Source organism: Leptonychotes weddellii, unplaced genomic scaffold, assembly GCF_054177405.1.
Source record: "Leptonychotes weddellii isolate Sample4059 unplaced genomic scaffold, ASM5417740v2 HiC_scaffold_3144, whole genome shotgun sequence".
NCBI lineage: Eukaryota > Metazoa > Chordata > Mammalia > Carnivora > Phocidae > Leptonychotes > Leptonychotes weddellii.
In genome coordinates this window covers 1-8675 of record NW_027911649.1, presented here as the reverse complement: position 1 = coordinate 8675, position 8675 = coordinate 1, and the positions used below count along the sequence as shown (strand labels likewise).

Genomic DNA, 8675 nt, shown 5'->3' with positions numbered 1-8675 from the left:
AGGGATTCCAGTGTCCACTAGAGGCACTGTGTTTCTCTTTGGAGTCTGTGCTGGTGGACAGGAGGAAGGGTTGGTTGTGGAGGAGGTAGAATATGGCATCACCCCATCTCTTTGTCCCTGGGGGGCTGAACTCCTGGCAGCTGCTTCTCAGGAGGCCCTCCCAGAAAAGCAGGCAATCGCCTGTGGCTGAGGCACTCATCAATTCCCTGCTCTAACCTGTCTGTGCCCAGGTCATCAGCATGCCCAGAGCCACAGATCTCCTGCATTTTGTCTCTGGCCAGTGGCTGAGATTCAAAACTCCAAGTATTAAAGAGCCTGGTAATATGTGTGCACCCACTCCTGTCCCCAGGTGGGGAGGCTCAGGTCTTTCCCAGAATCAGCTAGTCCCCAAAAAGTCCTCACACAGTGCACATGTAGAGGCTAGAGTTTATTGTAATACTCAGCAAAAAGATGGAGCCAGGGTATCAGTCATCTACACTTTACTCAGTCCCCTACTCTCCTTTGTGCCAGGAAAGCTGTTGCAGAAGCTTGAATCTATTGTGGCAGACAGCAAAAGCAGTGGTCAGGTTAGCAGCGATCCACTCTGGTCTCTGTTCTGTGCTCAGCCAGTCCCAGAAAAGTGGCTTCCTGGAGCATGCACAAAGGTTCAAGCCTACTTTAGCTCACACCAAAAAATTAAGAGGTTTTCTGCCTTCTGCGTGCCCCTCTGACCCCGCTGTGGTGCTCCCCTCACTGGCTCCCTGGCTATTCCTTTGTTTCTGGAGAGGACAAATATGCTCCTCAAGTGCCCTCCAGGTAGGGAAGCAATCTCTCCCTGAACAACCCAGGGATCTGCTCACCACAGCTTATTGTGGGGTCACAAACCATTGCATTCTTTCCAAATTTCTCCCTCTTCCTGACTTTGCTCCTTGAACCTGCTTCCTCCCATTCCCAGCCCTGCAGCTTCCCAGTCCCCCAGTTCATGGTTCTGAACCTTGCTTCTGCCAAATTCACTCAGTCCAAATGTGCAGATTGTTACTATATTCCTCTGATCCTTTTCCTAGTTGTTCAAAATAGTTGAAGGTTGTATTCGGAGGACAAGGCAAGTTCAGGGTCCCCCTATTACTCTGCCATCTTGGAAACTACTAGCTCAAATTGATCCTTCTATTGAAATTTTCTCTATACCTAAAAATTGATTCTACTCATTTAGTATTTGACATTAAAATTTATTGGTCAGTGGTTGAATAGTTATAAAAAATAGTAATAGTAATAATAATAATAATATATTGTATTTTGCAAAACACTTTTAGATCCACCATTGAATTCTGTCCCCTGAAAGTCAATCATTTATTTATTCAACAAATATGTATTGAGTGATAACCATGTACAAGCCAGTATTTGAGGTGCTTGAGATATGTAGAAAATACTGTTATCAATAGACAAAGATCCCTTCCTTCAGAGTGCTTGCATTCTACCAAGAAAAGGCAAAACAAACAAAAACAAACCCAATAAATAAGATAGAATACATTTAGAAACTGTTAAGTATAATACTGGAAAAAAAGCACTGGGAGAGTGGGCTCTGGGTGGACACTGAGGTTGTTCAGACTGTAGAGTTCTGACCTAGAAGCTGGGTTTGAGCAGGTTTAATGGTAAAAAAGGGGGGGGTATGAGTAAAGCAGAAATGTAGGAAAAGGGAATTGCAGGTAGAGGGCACAGCTGGCAGAAAGGTCCCATGGTGAGAAATGCCTGGTCTGGTGTACACCCAGCCTAGATGCCAGAGTAGAAGGAGGAGGATGAAACCAGCAGTATGTGGACAGAGACAGAATCAGAATCAGGTAAGGAACCGGTGTTCAGATACTCCAGGGTTTGAAGGCTTGCTGTAAAGATTATGGCTTTAATTTTAAGTTCAATGTAAAGTCATTGCACTGGAACTATTGTCTTGGGAACTGAAGGATCAGCCCAACTGTGCACTGATAATGGACATGGGAGGGGCTGGAGTACAGCCAAGATGACTGTTAAGAAACTGTTGTAGTAACCCAGTGGAAGAGGATGGAAGTTCAGACCAGAGTTATAGCAGCAGAGTGGTTAGGATTGGTTGAACTCTGTGTGTATTCTGAAGGTAAAGTCAAAGGTTTGCTGATGGGCTGGGTGAGAGCTAAAGAAATCAAGAGAGGAGTCAACCAGATTCTTGGCCCGAGCAATTGAAAGGATGCAGTTCCCTTCCACTGAGATGAAGAAGCCTCTGTGTGTGTGTGTGTGTGTGTGTGTGTGTGTTTTAGGAGAAAGGGCAGAGAAGAAAGTAAGGGAGAGTTCAGTGAATAGGAAAGATCTTTAAAGATGATTTAAAGAAGTTAGCTGTTGATGAACCGGAATTCCAGGGAGAACAGAAGACACCTTTCAGGAATTAGGGAGGGAAAGGAGAAAGGGTCATAATAGCAGATGCACAAAACTTCATGCAGCTTGGGAAGCAAGGGATGAAGGAAGATTTAAGTTGGTTGAATAATTGACATAAATCATGATAAGATGCAAAGTGAGGTAACAGGATGGGAGGGAGACAGTGGAAACCAGGATGTTAACTTTTTTTAGGGACTAGTCATTCTCTGTTCATGCCTTGAAGAGGGTGGAAGGCCTGAGGCTGTGCCGTGGTGTCCTTCTGCTTCTTAAGCTTAAGTGAATGGGTAGAAGCCCCTGGGGAGGTGTGATCTCAGAGCAGTGACTCCGTTCCTCCTGATGCCCATGGGGAAGGGTCTCTACTGCTGTGAGTGTATGTTCACCATATGGTCTCCTGTCATGGATCCCTGGCCTTACAGTGACATGAGTAGGTGTTTCACTACATTGCCAGCTCCTGTTTAACCCCTGATGATGGGGAAGCATGAATGAAAACCCAGGGCATGAGCCTCTTCTCTACTCAGACCATGCATGGAAGAGGCCTCAGGTATGTGTGGTCTATAAAATATCAACAAGAGGCATGCAAGAATACATTATTATTACCTCCATTTGAAAAGGAGAGATGGAAAGAGGACTTGTTTGCTTATGATCAAACAAAAATGTATTACACATGAATGTACAGAAATCTTTAATACAAGGACTCATCAATAAAGTATGTAGAGCCATCTGGAAATACAGTTTATGAGATTGTTCCATTGCTAAAATTATTATACTTCATGATAGTCCTCCAAATGTAAAAAGCCTGGAAAGAAAAATGTTTAAAAACTCTAGAAAGAAAACTATGTTAATGATGTTATTGGAAAGTAAGTGAAAGATTTTAGTCAAAGAGATGTTTCAGGAAGAGAAAAATATGTTAAAATTCAAGGTAGAGTTAAAGTGGAGGATTAAAGTATTGGCAGATTATTATTAAAGTAATGTTAACTAAATTTCCCATTAATTAATAATTGTATGGCACTTAAATATTTAGCATTTAAACACTTTAGCATTTGTCTGGCAATTATTTATTAGACACAGATATAGAGAAACGTAGCAGTGAAGTTAGCCTTCAAGGACTTAAGAATTTTTTTAGGAAGTTACAGAGTACACTTTAAAAATAAGTCAAATATCATTATCAGTTCATCATCATCATCATCATCTTTATATTGTATTTAAGTAGAGAAGTTTAATTAAAACCGATCATATCAATCATGATCTTAAATATCTGTCATAGCATTGTAGGTCCATATCACTATTTCACTTATAGGAACCATATTAAATTGGTGAGATCTAAAGACAAAGGGTTTATTTGTTTGAGGTCTTGCCACTAGCAAATGGCTAAGTCAAAGAACTAGTTGAATCAGAATTCTGAGTAATTTCTACTCTAAAAAAAAGTCTCTAAAAATAAAGGAAAAAGTTGCAGTCCTAGATGTGTCTGGAGTCATAATCAGTTATATTAGAATCAGAGGAATGGATTTCATAATCCTTAGAAATTAGTCCAGTATAAAGAGGATTTAGAAAGTAAATGAATATAGTCATAGGAAAATTGAATGTAAAAAGAAATGGTTCTGAATATGTTAATCTAGAAGGAAATGGAATGTTATCAATAATAGGTATAAAGCAAAAAATAAGTCAGGAGCAAGAAAGAAAGAGACAGAGGCAGACAGAGAGAGACAGAATGAGAGAGGAAGAGAAACAGAATTATGTATCTGATGCTGGAGTGATATTGGACTGTTCTCCACCAATTTAAGACTTGCCATTTGTAAAAAAAAAAAAAAAAAAGGTCATTTCTATTCTTAATATGAGTTGGAATGAAAGGAGATCAAAAAGAATGAGAAATTATAATGAATGTATAGAAATCCTTAACAAAAGGTCCATTGACTTGGACAAAGCCTCATCAAGAAAATGTGCAGCACCATTTGTAAGACTTGAGAAGCCTGCTCCATTTCTAAAATTATGATATATAGGGGCGCCTGGCCAGCTCAATCAGAAGAGCATGTGACTCTTGATCTCGGGTAGTGAGTTCAAGCCCCACATGGGCTATAGAGATCATCACTTACAAAATTAAATATATATGCTCTATAATTCTCCTCCAAATGTAAATATTTAATATTTTCTGTTTTGTCCTGATGTAAAAATGTCCATAGCAAGAAGGATTAAAGTGCTGATTTGAATGGGGGCATTTGTTGGAGCTTAGCATGTTTGCATCCTCATTCCACCCCAGGAACCTTTGCTAGGTGTAAAATTCTCAGGAACAGAATTTTAGGAATGATCGTGTCTCACATTAGAAGCAGAGTCAAGATGACCCCTGGATGCCCAATTTTCTGACTCCACATCTGTCATAGATGGCAAGATAAGAGGAATCGTGTCACAGATGAAAAAATAAGGTCGAAGAACACCAGAGAACAGTTGATTGAATGTGTAGATGTAAGACCCATTTGTTACATTGTAAAAGGAGATTTCACCTGCTTCATAGTCCAAAAAAATCCCAATGCAATGAGGCCGTTCCAGGTGGAGGAGAGGCACTGATGGGGAGGTAAGGACCATGTACTCATTCCCTTTCAGCAGCCACATGGCCCAGACTCCGTTCTCAGGAGAGGGTGTGGTCTCCCCCTTCCGTGGCACTGTTTCTTGACAGACACCTAAACCCCATTCTGCTCTTTCTCCCACCATGACTTCCCAGTAATGCCTCCCTGAGGAGAAGTTCTGCAAACCCAGGATACAGGGCCATGTGTCAAATCGCTCGGGGTTGTTGGGGAGATCCCTCCACAGCTCTCCATCCTGCACACTGCGTAGATCAGCCGTCAAGAGGAGGCTAGGGTGTGCTGTGACAGGGTCCAGCTTTACATCAACTGTGGGAAGAATTTTGTGGGACATGTGAAAGGGCAGAGAAGACTGGTAAAAACATAGGAAGCACAATATTATGTATAATAGTCCCACCATTCCTCATCCTCCTCTCTCAAATAACTCCTAGAGAAAGAAAAATAATAGTTTGCCTTGTGGGTCACTAGTATATTCCTCATTACTTCCTTGTGTATCCCATTGCTACCTCTGCATAATTCAGGACTCATTATTACCCCAATAAAAGCATAACCACTGACGATGTGATGAACCATAAGCATAATTATTTAGATACCTTTCACCTACATTCAGAACACTTGGGTGCTCTTAGGAAGATCTTCTGCATTTATTTTTTCTCAAAATCCATAGAGAAATTTTGTTAATTTGAAATCTACCACTTTCTTCCAATGTTATGTTACTCTGGTAGGCAGAATTCTAAAATGAGCCCCATGACCTATAGACCCTGGTGCTACTCTCATGATTATATTTTATGACAAGAGGAACATGATTTGGGTGGATCTCATCTAATCACATGAACCCTTAAAATCAGAAAGGTTTCTCTGGCTATTGGGCTGGTGGCAGAACAGGAAGTGAGAGAGATTTGAATTTAATGTGTCCTTGCTGTCTTTGAAGACAGAATGAGCCACATGAGAAGAAAGGCCAGTGACCTCCAACTGATAGCCAACAAGGAAATGGGGATCTCAGTCCTACAACTGCCATAACTACATTATCCCAATAGACTGAATCAGCTTGGGAGTGGATTCCTCCCCAGACTCTTCAGAGGAGCCCAGCCTGCCAACACCTTAATATTGATCTTGTGAAAACCTAAGCAGAGAAATGAGCTGATCCCACATGAATGTCTGGTCTGTATAACTATGACCTAATAAATGTATGTGGATTTAAGCAGTGAAGTCTGTGGTAATTTGTTACACAACAACAGAAAACCAATATTGATACTGTGAAGTCCCAGGGAGATTGATGTGAAATTTTACTTATACACATAATTAATAAATACATTTATGTGTAAAATCTCAATGAAGAAGGCAGGATGTAAAATATTCAGTGCCTTGACTTTATAAACATTTAAAAATAATAAGTTTCATTAATATGGTTTTATTTTTAACATCATAATAATAACAAATACTACTATAATGACCCTTATTACTATTTGTCTCTAAATCCACTTCTGGTGGTCTTGTGTTGATACCCTAACCTGAGTGGGTCATGTATGTAATATATCATCGCTGCTAACCCATTTAACCACCCTCAAGGTGACTGTTATCATCCCCACATTATAGATGAGGAGACTCAGAGTCAGAGTTTATGCAATTTCCCCAAACTCTAGAGGTCATAAGTAACAGACAGAAATGTGGGTTTCCATGGAACTGTGCTAGGCCTACTTAACATATGTTGTCTTTACACATCATTTCCACTCCAGCACACTTCCTTGATCCATTTATAAGAAAATAAATCTGTGAAGTGGTTGTTAAAATGGTCTATCTCCAATTGCTCCCCCACCCCTCTCTCCTACACTCAATTGTTCATCGTGATATAACAATACTCAAAGGAAACTTCCCAGTGACCTCCACACTGGTGAGTAGTCATTAGAGTTCACCTTAAATTACTTTTCTGTAGCATTCAATGTTGTTGAGAATCCTTTGTCCTGGAAAACCTCCTTTCTCTTTCCCAAAGACACTGATCATCACAATTTCCTTCCCTCCCTACTCATCACTCATTCTTGGTCTCCTTTGCTGTATTCCTCTCTTCTCCATCCAATGGTTTTAGGACTGGGACCTCTTCTTTCTTTCTCAGCTCACTCTCAATGCATTCCTGGGCTGGCTGGATCATTGCTTTAATTAAATTCCATTCATGTGCTTACTGATTCCAAATGCATATCTCTACCTTAGACCTTTCTCCTGAAACACTGTATTTGCAGAATCATCTGCTTACTTGACATCAAACTTTGGATATTTAACATTCATCACAACATTGGTATGTTCAAAACCCAACTCCCTTCTTCTCCCACACCTGCAGCTTTAACCATCAATGTTAACAACTTCATTATGCCAATTCTGGAGATTCAAACTCTGGAATCATTTTGATTTTTCTCTTTCTCTGACAACTCATCCCTCATCCAACAGCAGATTCTGCCAGCTCTACCTTTTTTTTTTTTTAAGATTTATATATTTATTTATTTGAGAGAGAGAGAGATAGTGAGAGAGGGAACACAAGCAGGGGAGTGGGAGAGGGGGAAGCAGGCTTCCCGCTGAGCAGGGAGCCTGATGCGGGGCTCTATCCCAGGACCCTGGAATCATGACCTGAGCTGAAGGCAGACGCTTAACAACTGAGCCACCCAGACACCCACAGCTCTACCTTTGAAATATACCAAGATTCTGTCCACATTCCAGATCTCAGCACCTCTGATAATACTACCATGTTATGAATTATTGCAAAGGCTCCTAATTGCTTTTCCCACTTAAAGCCTCGCCCCTTTGAATTTATTCTCAATAAAACGTACAGAGTAAGACTCTCAAAACATTAATCTAATCATGTTATTCCTCCATTTACAACTTTTCATTGATTTCCTGTTTCACTCAAAGTAAAGCATCCTGGCCACATTGACCTGCCCATAGCACCCTGTGCTAGTTGGTCTTTTCTTGGCCTCTCTGACTCTGCCCTTGCTTACTCTTACCCAGCCACACAGACCTCATAGTTCCTGGAACGCATCTTCTATATTTCTATCTCAGGCCTGGACACTCATTATTTCTGCTGCCTGGAATGTTTTCTTCCACATTATATATATGATGAGTTAACCCCAAGGGGCCTTCCTTGATTGTCAAATTCAAAATCAGGTGCCCTAACCTGAACACTTCTGGCCATCTTTACTTTATTTTTTCTCAGTATTCTTTTTTGTTTGTTTGTTTTTAAACTATTCTTTATAAATATACAAATATATATTACATCAGTGGTCCATTTCTCAATGTTGTGTTTGCAGTGAGCAATCTATTTATTTATTTTTATTTTTTTTATTTTATTATGTTATGTTAGTCACCGTACAATACTTCATTGGTTTTTGATGTGGTGATCCATGATCCATTCTTTTCGTATAACACCCAGTGCTCCGTGCAGTACGTGCCCTCCTTAATACCCATCACCAGGCTAATCAATCCCCCCTCCCCCCTCCCCTCTAAAACCCTGCTTGTTTCTCAGAGTCCATAGTCTCTCATGGTTCATCTCCCCCTCCGATTTCCCTCCCTTCATTTTTCCCTTCCTTCTAATGTCCTCCATGCTATTCCTTATGTTCCACAAATAAGTGAAACCATATGCTAATTGACGTTCTCTGCTTGACTTATTTCACTTAGCATAATCTCCTCCAGTCCCATCCATGTTGATGTAAAAGTTGGGTATTCATCCTTTCTGATAGCTGAGTA

The 8675-nt window shown here is 40.5% G+C and overlaps 1 pseudogene; it reads right to left on the bottom strand.

Moving 5' to 3' along the window:
- Positions 1–1282: 1282 nt before the first annotated feature.
- LOC145719139 (E3 ubiquitin-protein ligase TRIM58 pseudogene) lies at positions 1283–5280 on the bottom strand (annotated as a pseudogene).
- Between the last annotated feature and the right edge of the window lie 3395 nt (positions 5281–8675).